Here is a 13,717-nt window from a genome sequence, read left to right on the forward strand (position 1 = left end):
TAATCTGACTTCACTCCTTTGGGTATTACAAACCCCTCCAATCGCCATTTTTTTCTAAAACCAGCACAGGCCAGAAACATAGGCCTGTACTGCATGACCTAACACTACTACCATATTGGTGTGTGAGACATCTCTTCGAACGGACAGCTTATTATCACTCCCTCTTCTCTCTGCAAATGAAAACAAGATAAAAGCATCATGCTTCACCACTAAAAAGATGAGGCCATGAATCCTTCTTACAGCTACGAGGAGGAACAAAACCACTGTTGTACAGATGAAAAATGCAACTATAAACTGTTACACAGCATCAGAGGTTCACATTGATCAACAGAAAACATGTAGGCAGAGAGAGAGGGCACTGGCAGATTCTGAAGTCTTTTTCAGTTCAACCAGAAGTATGGCAGTGTATAAAATAACACATTAATTTTTAGGCATTTTTGTTCTTCTTATCATCATATGACACGTTAACGCTCATCAGAAAACCAATCACACACCCCAGGGAGGAGGAGGAAATCAGACTGGAATGAAAATCTTCAAATACTGCCAAGTCCGCCTTAGCATTTCTCAGTTATAAGAAACCATAGACCCCAACCTGTCAAACTGTTCCATACCGGCAGGCTGGCCCTACGCACAACCTCCTAACAGACAGTGTTTGTATCTGCCCACGCCTACAAATTTGTCCACATGGAGTAACTCAATCAAAATCATGCCGAGTTACTACCAACAACCTTGGGTGCCAGAACACATTCACATGACCTTGCTAATAGTTCCTCATTGCCTCAAAGATCACAGCAACACAGCAATCACTTTATCAGGACATTCACTGTCCTCTCCAGTTACCAGGGCCCTGAACTTGCTGAGACCTCTGCTTTCCTTTGGCATCCCAAGAAAATACCAAAGTAGCCGTCAGCGATTTGGTGAGCGATGCAATGAGTGCCCCGAAGAAAAAAAACACAGCAGTGCTACTGGACTGTTAAAACAGAAGCCTGAACCCAAACTGACAACCCAGGCACAGGGTCACGCCGCTACCAGATGCAAAGAGAAATACTAGGAGATGCAAAGAGAAATGCACTAGGTAAAGTGTCACGCTTGTGAGGGAAAAAAAGCCTTCTTTGAAATAAAAGCACGCAACCCCACGCTCTCACCTCGGCTCCCCCTGCGCGAAGGCTGGGTCCTCTCCCAGAAGTTTGCGGCCAACGCTGCTCAGCTCGCCCTACAAACCAGCAGCGGAAAAGCCGAGCCGAAAAGATAAAAGGGGATTAGGCGGGCATTACTTCCAGTGACCTATATACTCCCCTCGCCGGCCCTGAGGCCAGGCACCAGCTGCCCGGCTGCGGGGGGCACCGGCGTCGCCGCCTCGCACCCGCCGACGAGGCGAAACGGAACCCTCCTCAACTCGGCGCCCGCCCCGGAGGCCCCGCCGCCAGGTTGGAGGCCCGGCCCCAACCACCGCCACTCCCCTCACGGCTCCCGCCCCGGTGGAGGGAAGGGCGGGGGGCGGGTATGGGGCCCAGCCCCTACCTGGCGCGGGCGGTGGTGGAAAGTTTCCCCGGGGAGGGGCGAGGCGGGCTCCGCTCCCTCTCTGCCGAAGCGACCGGCTCCGGGAGGGAGGGAACGGAGGCGGCCGCCCAGGTAAGTCGCCGTCAAGCGACAGGACAGCCGGGGCCAGAGCTAATCCCTCAGAGGAGGGAGGGAGGGATCCCCCTCAAGCCCGCCCTCACCGAGCGCCCCGCAGGCTCCGTCCCCTCAGGGCGGGCATCTGGCCCCCCTCCCCTCACGGCGGGCGGCCCCAACTCGGCACCGGCCGCTGAGTCAGGGAGGCGGGGTGGAGCCGCGACCTGGCGGGGTGAGGCGAGGCCCGGCCCGCGGCCGTCCTCTGGCGGGCGGCCCGCTCGCCCTCCCCGCCTGCCGAGGCAACCGCGGCCGCCCGCCAGAGGACGGCGTCGGTCAGCACTCTTACACGCCCTCCTCCCCCCCCTTTTAATGGTTATTATTACTAATTTTTTGGTTTTTTCTTTAGGTGATACCGCGGCCTATGAGCGTTGCTCCCTCTCAGCAGACAATGCCGTCGCTCCTCGGGGTGCAAGCGGCAGCGCTTTCCTCGGTGAGCTGGCCTTTGTGGCCTGTTGTGGAGGGTGACGGGGCAGGGGAATCACCTGCCCGCCATTTGCCTGGGCCCCTCTGGGAGGGTTACACACCTAGCCGCTGTGAATAAGAAACATCAATTTCTCCTACATGGAAAACCTGCAAACCACAAGTACCGCTTTAAATCCAGCCCATGTTACTTAGAATTAGAGCTAATTCCCTAATGATACAAACTATATAGTTCCTATTTTTAAATACCTTACTGTATCTGTGATAGACTGCCATGGTGAATAGTTAAGCATGGTTCGCTGTGCAATTTGTAGGTTTTGTTTTTTTTTTCCTAATGGCTTCAAATAATTAGACTGTCAGGGTACTGATTGTGATTTCGCTAATGACTCAAAATAGGAATAGATGGTGGCCTATTAGGGTAACAGCTCATTTAAATAAATGTATAATATAATTTACCAAGTCTAATGGTGCTCTCTATAAGTTCAGGAAGCTTTCTCTCCAAATGCTCTATGTAATTACAGAATAATTTACTAAGATTACTAACTAACTAGATCATCACAAACTAATTCACACCTAGGTATGCCAGGGTTAAGATTTTCCAACCCAGGACAAAACCATCATCAAAAATCTAGTCAGAAATAAAACCGATGAAACTTGATTCAGGTTCCTCCAGTTAGAAAGACTGGAAGAATCATTGGTTCTTGTAAAATATCTTGACATATGTTGAAGCTAAATCTAAGCTTTGAGGAGGGAGGAACAGCTATTTCCAGAGACTATAATTCCTCCCTCTTACACTGTTGTTTATTGTTTTCAGAACTGCAAGATAAAATATTAGTTCAACATAATTCTTTATTGCAAATGCTATGGTAGAAGTGCTCAGCAGAGCTACTAATGTCATCCCCCTTGTGGTCTGAATCCAGAATCTGTTGCCTAGATGTCTGGGCATGCATGTTTCTGTTGGAGAGGTGGTTTTCCTATGTTAGATCTGGTATTACCATTCGTTCAGGGAGCAGCTTCTGTGTGCAGGCTATAGAGCCTGTGTACATAGGTGGGTGGCATTTGGTGGCTGCCTAGGATGCCAGGGTAGAAGCCAGCTTGGGAATTTGGTAAAATTGGCTAGAGGACTTTAGCAGAAACTGAGAGGATACTTCTGTTTATATTATTTGGTCTCAGAAGCATGGGAACCGTCAGCCAGCACACAGATGAAAGATGCCCTTTGTGTGAAACATCTCATCATAAGCAGATCATTAAGGAGTGAGTCTCTGAAGCACTGTCTGTTATGGATACTGATATAATCTCTTTCACTTCTTTCTATTGCTGCTCTAAGCATTTTAAAAACACTCTATAATTATTTTTCCTGTGATAATTAGGTTGAATCCAAGATAGCTGTCCCTTTACATCCCTATCTCTTAATCATTAGATAAGCTGTTCTATCACACAGCGTTAGAAGAGATGGAAGTGTAAAGATGGCTTATCACAAGCTCCCACTAATCTTCCTACTGGCCCTCTTTGTTCTGAAGGCATTCTTAGCTACTAAGAAATACTTCACCCAGGTGTAAGAGTAAGAGGCACAGCACTTGAACCCAAACACAATTGACTGACAGGATAGTTAAACATAGTAAGGGTAACACGAGATTTAACAAAACAGCATTTGCCAGTCTTGAATGTGTCATCAGTACAAGTGTGCAAGGCCTGAAGCGAAGTTTAAGCAGTAATTAAACTAAGTTTGTATTTATAGTGGTTAGAGAACATAACAACATGTATGCTCATACTTTTGGTCACCAGTTTTACTCCACGGAAAGCTCAGGCTTTCTAAAGAAATTCCAGAAAGTTTCTGCTTTCTGTGACCCAAGGGCATGCCTACAGTGTCAGAAAAAAATTTACTGTTGCAGATAAAAATGACCAAGTGTATCTACATATGTAAACCAGACAGCTTTTAGAAGAGCTCTCTTACTGTAAATTTCTATGCCATTTTTTTCATGTTACGTATTTTAAAGATGCATAAGCATTTGTCCATTAAGAAGTGTGCTTTATGCAAAGTATTCAACTACACTCTCCAATTACAAGTTGCAGGTGTACTACAAATAGAAAATCCGTAAGATAGATATAGTTTCATTTTAAAAAAAAGTCACTGTCAACAAACCACAATGCTCACCAAAAATTAAGTGACCTCTGAGCTGCCACATTTAAGACAGATGTGATCTAGATATCATCCCAGTAAAAGAAATAATACGTTTGCTTCTTAGCAAGAGATCTGATTTTCAGGAAAGGTGCAAGAGGATAAACATATACTGTTTAAGAATGGAGAGGAATACGGGAATGTGTTCCGAGTCACGTTACATGCAATGTCACAGCCTTTTTTCCACACCTTCTGTGAGCCATCAGAAAAAAGATGATCTAGATTAAATCTTCAGAAAGATTCTTTAAGAATTTTATCTATACATACCTTAAAACCTTCATACTAAGAAAGAAAATCAGTTTGTTGAATGTTTTTGAAAAATCATTGGTTACTTCTACCTAAGTCATATTTCATCTGAATGGTGTAAACCAGATCTATCCCTTAATGTTCAAAGATGTCCCCAAGCTTTTTTGAGATATGGTTTTGTAGGTATTTTGCTTCAATGCACAATTTACAATGTAATACTATTCTAAAATCATTAGTACGTGCAAGATAAATGTTATATTTACATGGATAGAACTCAGACACTTGGCTAGACAGGTAACTAATAAAAATATTTATACAGATTGGAAATTAATGTGTTACCTTTAAGTGCTTAAACAATACAATGAATACAATAAACTAAAGATTGCTAAAAAAAGATATAATGAATTCTGAAATGCCTGTACTTTGATCAACAGAAACAACTTAAAAGATTTCATAATCTATCTTAACTGGTATTTGTTGATTTACCCGTTTCAAGACAACTGTTTAAACAAAAGAAAGTTTGTTAAGGAAGTTATGTAATAGGACTTCCTTTGAAAGGCTCACCTTTGACTATTATGAATTAGTGATTTATGAGATAAACCAAACTAAGTTCACTGCCCCTATAGCAAAATTATTTTTCCTCTTTAAAACCAGATTTGGTTATCTATAATACATTGTAAGGGTCTGACACTAATTTTGAGAATAAGTTAACTCACTCTTCTCCAAGAGTCAGTCCACTCATACTCTCTAATTTCTAATATGCTGTAAAATGGCACGGGTCAGCACTGCTATCAAAAGAAGTAATCTTGCCTTTCTCTACCCATTCTGTCCCTCCCTACACTTCTATCTTCCCTGATGCAGTCAAAGAAAATCCATGCAGCTGTTTGATAAACGAGATCAGTTCCCTGATCCAGATTAAAATTACCCCCCCTTTTTTACGGTTAACTTTAACATGGATCAGTTCTTTGATCTGGTTCACCTGCCACCATATAAATCCTTACCCTGGCACAAAAGAGGGAGCAGCATGAGGACAGGAATGAGCTGCAGCACCATAAATTAGCATAAAGAATATGTGAAGCTGAAAGTATGATTCCAAAAGTGTCTTTTAACAGATAAGCATCTAGAAACAATTGTGCTCTACCCTATTGTTTGTGAGGTTTTTTGCTTGAGAGTATATGTCTAAAGTACGTGCTATAATATATCCTCTGTGTTTTCTGAGAACTTGCCTTTGTCCTTTTCAGATACTCTCCTTTTCTCTTTATGCTTTGAAAACATAGAGCTGAACCCTGGACTTGTGCTGTAAATCCTTCAAGCTGCATGCTTGGGAAGGAGGAGGATAACTGATAACTTTTTTAAAAAAAGATTTAAAAAACCCCTCCCTTCCCACAGAAAGAGGACAAAATCTCCTTCCTTCTCTGTAGGCTGCTACTGTTGCAGGATAGTTTGAGGATAGAAATTTTTTCTGTCTCTCATAGATTTATTTTGGATTTGCTAAACCATCCCTGCCAGCAAAGATTTATGGCTGGACCCTAGCAAATAGCTTACCTTAAGAATATAGCTGAAGGATATTTAACAAAAATACATCCCTAGAGGACGAGTAGCAGTAGACTCTTTAAAGGCTCATCCTCCTTTTCTAATTACAAGTTATACTCCAAAGTCCAGTGGGAGCTTTGGCCAAGAACTACATAACACATTTCTTAATGAAAATTAGGTTATCAGCATTATTCTGCTTTTCTGGTTATACAGACTGTGATTATAGTGAACATGGTATTTAAGCAAACAGAGCCAAAGCTACTCTGCCATAACCTATAACTTGCACACATGTCACATCATAGTCAATAGTGGAAAAACATCTATGTTTTTCTACCCCCTCAAAAGTCACCTCTGACAATCTGGATTTAATAATTTAATTATGTCATATTTTAAAAAAAAACCCAGAACGTTGACAGTTCATCAGTAGGGAAATTTTAATAGACCGCAATAGCACTGTTGAACACTGGCTCAGATACAAGGCTTCCTCCCAGCTAATTACAATGCCATCTATGTAAATTCTTTAGAGAAGCCCTTGCTTATTAATACCTACACAGTATTCTCCCTGTTTTTATAGCATCACCCTTAGTTTTCACCATTATATTGCCCTCCCAAAGTCACAGTTCTGTCTGCTTTCATAAAACCTTCTGCTTTGTCCCCTTGACAGACCACCTTTTTGGTAGACTGTAATCACCAAGCTACTGACAATGGGAAATAGGTTACTTGCAGTATGGGAAGATCCTGCAGTCTTTGTTACACAAAGCCTATTTTCCAGATGTGAAATCAGACATGCTACAATTTAGGTTTTTTTCCCCTGAACTAACATGAATTTGCACCTGCTGGAAATTGTTACTGAGGGAGGGGAAAAGAAAATGTCATACTGTACAAGACCACTGGTCTCTGAATAGTACTACTGTCCAGCCGCATATCTGGGAAGATGCAAAGACAAAATGGACAACGAAATATAGTATAAATCTGCATGTCTCTCTTATGCTGCTTAAAATACAATGAAATGTTATTAGGTAGCATTCTTGTGTGAGTATATGAATACTAATTTCCTCTATGAATGGACCAATACTAGACTGGAGATGAACCATTCAGCTGCTGGGCAAAAAATCTATAGTGAATCAGAGAGTAATTCTTAGTAGTGTTTTGTTCCTCTGCGTGTGCTTTTTTGTTCCTTCTTAGGTCTGCAATAAAGTGATTCTTCACCATTGTCAGATACTTTGTAGTAGGTGTTACTTTCTACAGAGAAAATAAGGGACAGACATAAGACTTGCAAAGGAGGAGAGCTTTGCATTTCTTGCACACAATGTACAGAAAAAGGGTTTTATTTCCTGGAAACTCAGTTGTTTTTAATGGTTTACATTGTAGCTTAACTTCTCTTCAGAATTTATGGCTAACTGTTAAGAGTCGTAAGTCTAAAGTAGTCAATTGAGAGAAGTTTTTACTTAATCTTTTGAAAAAAAATTCATTTTTTGCCAATGATGATTTTATTTATGCCAAATAAATACTCAGTGCAAGAGAAAAGCTGGGGACCTATCTTTGCATGAGATTAATTGTTTCAAACTCTCAGACTGGGCAGTTGGAGAGACACTCTCAGAAAGAGACTGAGAACAGCCAAGACAAAACCTCCAGCATGACTTCCAGCAAAATCACAGACACAAAGCCCCACATTTTAAGGTTCCTCCTTGTTCTGCAAGGTATTCAATAGGAAGTTTTACTGAAATCCTCAGCAATTTACTGAATTAGAGGTCAATGGCTGTTGGAGATTTGGGGTCAAATATCAGCATTAGTAGGTGCCTAAATTCTTTGAAATAAAGTCCATTTTTTCAAAAGCATCTGGCAGCTGAGAACTGCTTATAACCCTTTCCATTTAAAAATCATTGGATAAAAGGCATAGACAGCATTAGGATCAAAGACCAGGCTCCAAGTCTCTTTCTCTCCCTTTGAGAACTAGTTCCTGGCTGCTGGCTGGTACAATCGTGCTCCTCTTGCTTGCTCTTCCCAGGCTTGTGCTCTTTGCAGCACAGTATTCCAGCTTCAAAGGACTCCCTAGTTTCCTACTTTGTATAAGTTGATGGGTAAGAAACATCGATGCAAGGAAGGAAAGGGGAGTTTGAATTTCTTTGGCTGAGTTAAAATTAAGCCCTGCTCTTTTATTTTGTAGGCAAATGATCTATTAATGTACTATTTCTAGGGCCAACAGCAGCTCCTCAGCAGATGCGTTCTGAAGAAAGCTCCCTTCAGTTCTTTCTAATAGCAGTTTCTAGGCTCTGGGTGCTAACTAAACAAAAATCTTCATTTGTAGTCCTAATTCATACAGCGCATCTCCAAAAAGGACAGGATTGCAGTTACACTCCTCTGTATTGCATAGCCCTTTAGCTAGCTCTAAGCAGCTCTCTGCTCAGTGGAGACTTCTTGGATGGCTTTCGTAAGGGGCTTAGTTCTCCCTATGCACGCTGTGAAGGACCTGTAACACAGGTATGAATTTCACTCTAGCATCTGAAAGTTACGCAGTGCCACCGCTGTTGGAAATCTGGCCATTAACTGTCTTGAGGAAGGCAAAATAGAGAACCAGAAATAGTCAGAATTATAATTCAAGGGATTTTGTCTTTCAGCTGCCTTTTTTTAGGGTATTTCTGTTGAGTTGTTTTGATTTTCCTATTTTTCATTATATTTCTCTCCCCACAATGAGATTCTGTAGTATTTTATTTGCATTAAGGGAAACTTACATATGGTTGCCATCTACCTATACAAAGGAAAATAAAACAATACATAGTTAGTATTCTAAATAGATTGGATTATATAATGAAATGTTATTAATTTTGAACTTGGATTGTTAGAGTTCAAGAAATATGTCCTAACTGTACAGCATGAGTTGTACATACTTATCTCTGAGAAATCAATTATGGTTTGCACACCTAAGAACTTGTATGAGAATGTAAGCTTCCACATACTAGTGTCTTGAGATTCTTTATCATAAGAAATTATTTGTTCAAGTTCAAGCTTGACACTCTTGTTTAAAAAAATAGCATTTTTAGGGACTTTGCCTTTTAACATGCAGGCACTGGAAATTGCAATCCTGATGGAATTAAATGTTTTTCATTTGTCGGCCCTGGCAGCTGTGCATTAGTAAAATAAATAAATTAAATAAACAGCAACATCTGTTCCAGTCACTAGAGGCTTATTGCTGGAGTTATCTGCATCGGATGGGAGGAGAAGCTCTAGTAGAGGAGCTCAGCTTTCCAGAGCAGAGATTAGTGGAATCACTAGGAATAAATATGTAGACTTGTGTGACCTGTGGGAAATATCTCACCTGCCAAATGATGATGCTAACTAGTATTAAAGTCTGAAGTCTTCTAGCATCTATTCTGCATTATTCATATAAGTAGGAATCCCATTATATTCAAAGAGCTAATATGGTATCAGCCTGTATCTTATTAAAAAGAAAATCTGTGGTGTAGTTGAGAACCTAAGCCTTAGGTTTTTTCTTTTAGTTCATTATTCTTGGCTCCAGGATACCTTACTCTATATATGTATATGAATAGTATAAATGTGTATGTCTATATATTTATGAGTATACACGTAATTCCTTGTGTGCATGTGTGTGTGAGTGGGACTGGATAATACACATATGCCCTTACATGCTGTAGTCAAGACACCTTCCTGTCTTGTTTTAATAAACTAAGCAATAAATGTATTGGCTAGCTGTGGTGCACAGAAAGTAAGACAAGGTTATCTAATAATGCCTCCAGATTTAAACTCCGTGAATCTCTCCATACATCTGAGAGAGCAGTCACAAAATAGGTATTCCTATGCTGGTATTCCTACTTGATTAGTTAATGAATGCTCCGTTACAATTTTTTAAAAGGTGCAAAATAAATTCTTAATCAGCCAGACACATGTTACTTGCCAATTCCATGAAAATCATCTGGGAAAGTTGTATACAGCTGTAGGAAAAAAGTGGCAGAACGAACCAGAATGTTTTACTTCCTTTGCTGGAATCCAGAAACTCAAATGGAATTGCTTATCAGGGTTGCAACCATAGCCAGAAATACATGCTAATAAATAAATATTAAAATTGGAAGAAAAACAAAATTGAAGTTTATAGACTTCTTCTGAAGATGATTGTGCTGCTGAAGGGCTATAGTTGTATAGTGCGTGGTTGTTTCAATTGGCAAAATCAGATTTCTGTGAAACTATTTCTGTACTGAGTCCTAAGTACTTAAGAAAATAATTTATGATAGTTAATCAGTTCCTAGCTGGAGCCTAAAACTCAAAAGAGGGTTTCCTTGGACAAAAATTGCTTGCTTCTGGGAAGATAACTAGTTTGCCACCTCCTTCTCGTTCTTGTGCAGACACCTCTTTGGATCTAATTGCAGTAATCAGAGACCCACAGAAACACAGAATCGCTCAGGTTGGAAGGCCCCTCTGGAGACCGCTCAGAGCAGGGCCAAATAAATCAGGTTGCTCAGGGCCTTTTCCAGTCCAGTTTCAAATATTTCCAAGGATGGAGATTCCAAAATCTCTCTGGGCCCTTCCTCCAATACTTGTCTGTCCTTATGGTAACAAAGTTGTTTGTGATACCTAGTGGGAATTTTCTGTGTTCTAACTTGCTCCCATTGCCTCTTGCCCTATCACTCTGCATCTTCAATAAAATACAAGAGCATGCTGCTGACTCATATTCAGCTTGTCCAACAGGACATCTAGGTCCTTTTCTGCAGAGCTGCTTTCTATCTAGCTGGCCTCCAGCCTGCCCTGTTGCGTGAAGTTACTCCATCCCTGACACAGGAATTTCCATTTGCCAGTGTTAAACTTTATGAGGTTCCCGTCAACCTGTTTATCCAGGATGCAGAGGTTCTTCTGAACAGCAGCCATGCACCCCAGTTTAGCATCACTCACAAACTTGCTGTGTGTGCAATCCATCCCATCATCCAGGTCTTCATTAAAAGTATGAAACAGTATTTGCCCTAGTATCCATCCCTGCCTGAAGGCGCTGCTAGTAAGTGGCGGCTAGTTGGATTTTGTACCACTGATCCTAGATAGCTTCCTGGGCCCAGCAATACAGCCAGTTGCAATGTCTGGCTTCCTAGGAAATGCAGTTGTCAGGGAACATAATGCTTATTCCCTTAATTTTAGCCAGTAGAGTTTGTGGCGTCATTATTCGCCCAACATAAGCACTAGAGGGCTGTCAATGAAGTTGCAGGTTTAAAGCAGCAAGTAAAACAGAGGTAGTGGTAGTGTGAGGGATAGCAACTGAAGCCTAGGAGGGTGTCAGAATGCCTTGCTAGGTCACTGATCATTTCAACACGGTAGTTGTAAGGCAACAGTTAAAATGGATTCAAAGGGGAGTATATAAAATGGAAGACAAGTCCCGCTGATTATAATTCACACAAAAAAAGTACTCCTGGCACTTTCTTTGGCTCAGAAAGTTTCTGAACTGCTTATTGCTGAGAGAGAGGTTAATTAAGCTATTTTCATCCTCTTCCTGTAAGTATGTACTATTAGCTACTGCAGAAGATGGGATACGCGGCTGGACAGACCCATCACTGTGATTCATTATAGAGTACTTGACTTCCACCTCTTTTCATATTAAAAATAAGAAAGTATTAACAGGCTAAGTGGTAGTGAGGTAGAAGTTGAAGGAAAGAAGATACTGACTTTGTTTTGATATCCAGGAGGAAGCTGAGTAGGTTGGAGGTTCCCACTTCCCTTTTCATCCTTTAGAAACATCAATTTATTGCAAGCAGCAGGTGTGGAAGAGAAAGCAACAGAATATGGACTATTTAGAGTAATTGTTAAAGCTCTGGGAAGAATTATATTTACCAGTTCTCTCTACTTTAAGCACTGGATGCCAGCCAAGTAAGTCAGATGGATATGTGTGGGTAAAAGGGATATGTGGTAATTTGAAGGAACATGAATATGCCAGCAAAGGCTTCTCCAACTGTGTGTGAGGGTGCTTTTCAGTTTTCAAATTATATCTCAGTCTGATAGGTAATTTTCAGGTTTTCTTCAGTGAAAGTTGTTCACATGAAAGTATAGTGCAGCCTATATTTGATTACTAATTGGTTGGCATTTATGTCTCCACTTTTCTCAATTTTGTATTACATTTGGTCTGCAAAGAACATCAGTAATATGTGAACATCACAGACACAGGAATCAGGAATTGCAGCATGAAGATATTTATTGTGTAATAACTAAATTGGATAATTGCAGCTATTTGAAGTAAAACTATAAATGGTTCATATAAAATAATTCTGGTTTTAAGGATAATGAGCTATATAATTTAGTAGCACTGGGAACTAACTTTAAAAGTTGCTGTGACTAATGCTTTTTTCATACTAATTTCATGCTGTTAAAACTCCACCAGCATTAATGGAGTTAATCCTGATTTTCATTTTATATTTTATATACTGTTTCAAGTATGCCTGAAACTGCTAAACCCACTTAATTCCACGCAAAAATAAAGCTCTGCAGAGAGATCTAACTGTTCTTATTTTACACATAAACTCTATGTCAAACAACAGAACAATGATATACTATTCTTTGACAGTTTAGATTTACAATACTGGTTGAAAATTCAGAGGCTTTTTCAGGTGTATGTTTATCAATGAAAAATCTGTGAAACCACTTAACTAAAAATTAGCTTGCATTAATGTAATCTTGTCCACTAGCTTCCATAGATGATGGAAGTACTAACTGCCTGTATCAAAGGGAAGAAAAAGCATTTGATTTTTAAGACATAAATCAAGTCCTTCGTTTCTTACTCTTTGATCAGCTTTGCTTATGCGGGCATGTAATTTGACCCCCTTTGCCGTCTAATTTTTAACCTTTTTTCTCTCCCTCCCCTTAGTACTCAGCTTTTATCAGTGCCAGATTTTATTTAATTTTTTTTTTCCTCCAGGGAATAGTCATGCCTCATTCATTTTTTCTCTAGTGTTTAGAAACCCTGTTGCAACGTTAAACTGTTAGGAAATACCCACTTTTTGGAGCATCAGGTACATCCTTTTTTTTTGTTACTAGGCTGCCGCTCTATGGCCGTATGCATAAACTACAGGTTCAGTTGTACTGAAGTAAACTGTATTGGAGGATTTTCTGGGAATACGTGATAGAACGTCTGGGCTTCATGTTCCACAGCGGGAGTATGATTATCTTAGAGAGGACAAAGGAAAAGACTACCACTTCACCTGTAGGTAGCTGCCAGCCTGATATCTTAAATGCATTACAGACTATGTTTTTGATCATTAATGCTGTGCATACTGTAGTACCTTAACATGTAATTTATCACTATGTTTGCCCTGGCTGTCTACAATAATGGCATTTTCAATTGGATTTTCAAATGAGAGAATATTCAGCTTTTTATGCCAGAAAGCAAAAGGATATGCTTTCAAAGTACCCTGGCTAGGAAATCAAGTAGATGCTTAGACTGATACATGCCTGGTGTCCTTCATAAATATGCAGGTTTGATGCTTTTGAATCTGTGCAGTAAGTCATGGAAGTGAATCCAAGTGTGTTTTAAATGTAGGGGCTTATATGTAGCCGTACAAGGGGTTTACAAATGGATTAAAGGGGCATCAAAACTTTTATTAAGAATTTTTTCACTTACACAAGGTTAGAATACCCTGCCTAGTAAGTTATTATATAAGTCACTATTTTCACATCTGC

At 40.4% G+C, this 13,717-nt stretch overlaps 2 protein-coding genes across 4 annotated transcripts in view; one reads left to right on the forward strand and one right to left on the reverse strand.

Moving 5' to 3' along the window:
* The window catches only part of FHIP1A (FHF complex subunit HOOK interacting protein 1A), a 94,268-nt gene extending 92,500 nt beyond the window's left edge, over nt 1-1,768 (reverse strand). For 2 of the 3 annotated variants that reach the window (XM_054204021.1, XM_054204023.1), the window contains exons 1-2: nt 1,722-1,768; nt 1,146-1,213 (exon numbers count right to left, since the gene is read on the reverse strand). The gene's annotated coding sequence lies outside the window, so the exon portion shown is untranslated. Of the gene's footprint in view, nt 1-1,145; nt 1,214-1,521 lie in introns of all 3 variants that reach the window. The other variant, XM_054204022.1, reaches the window with a different exon arrangement.
* A 260-nt stretch (nt 1,769-2,028) lies between these two features.
* Nucleotides 2,029-13,717, forward strand: part of SH3D19 (SH3 domain containing 19) — a 112,696-nt gene continuing 101,007 nt past the window's right edge. Inside the window, exon 1 of the mRNA XM_054204018.1 lies at nt 2,029-2,104. The gene's annotated coding sequence lies outside the window, so the exon portion shown is untranslated. The remainder of the gene's footprint in view (nt 2,105-13,717) is intronic.

This window comes from Rissa tridactyla, chromosome 5 (assembly GCF_028500815.1).
Source record: "Rissa tridactyla isolate bRisTri1 chromosome 5, bRisTri1.patW.cur.20221130, whole genome shotgun sequence".
NCBI lineage: Eukaryota > Metazoa > Chordata > Aves > Charadriiformes > Laridae > Rissa > Rissa tridactyla.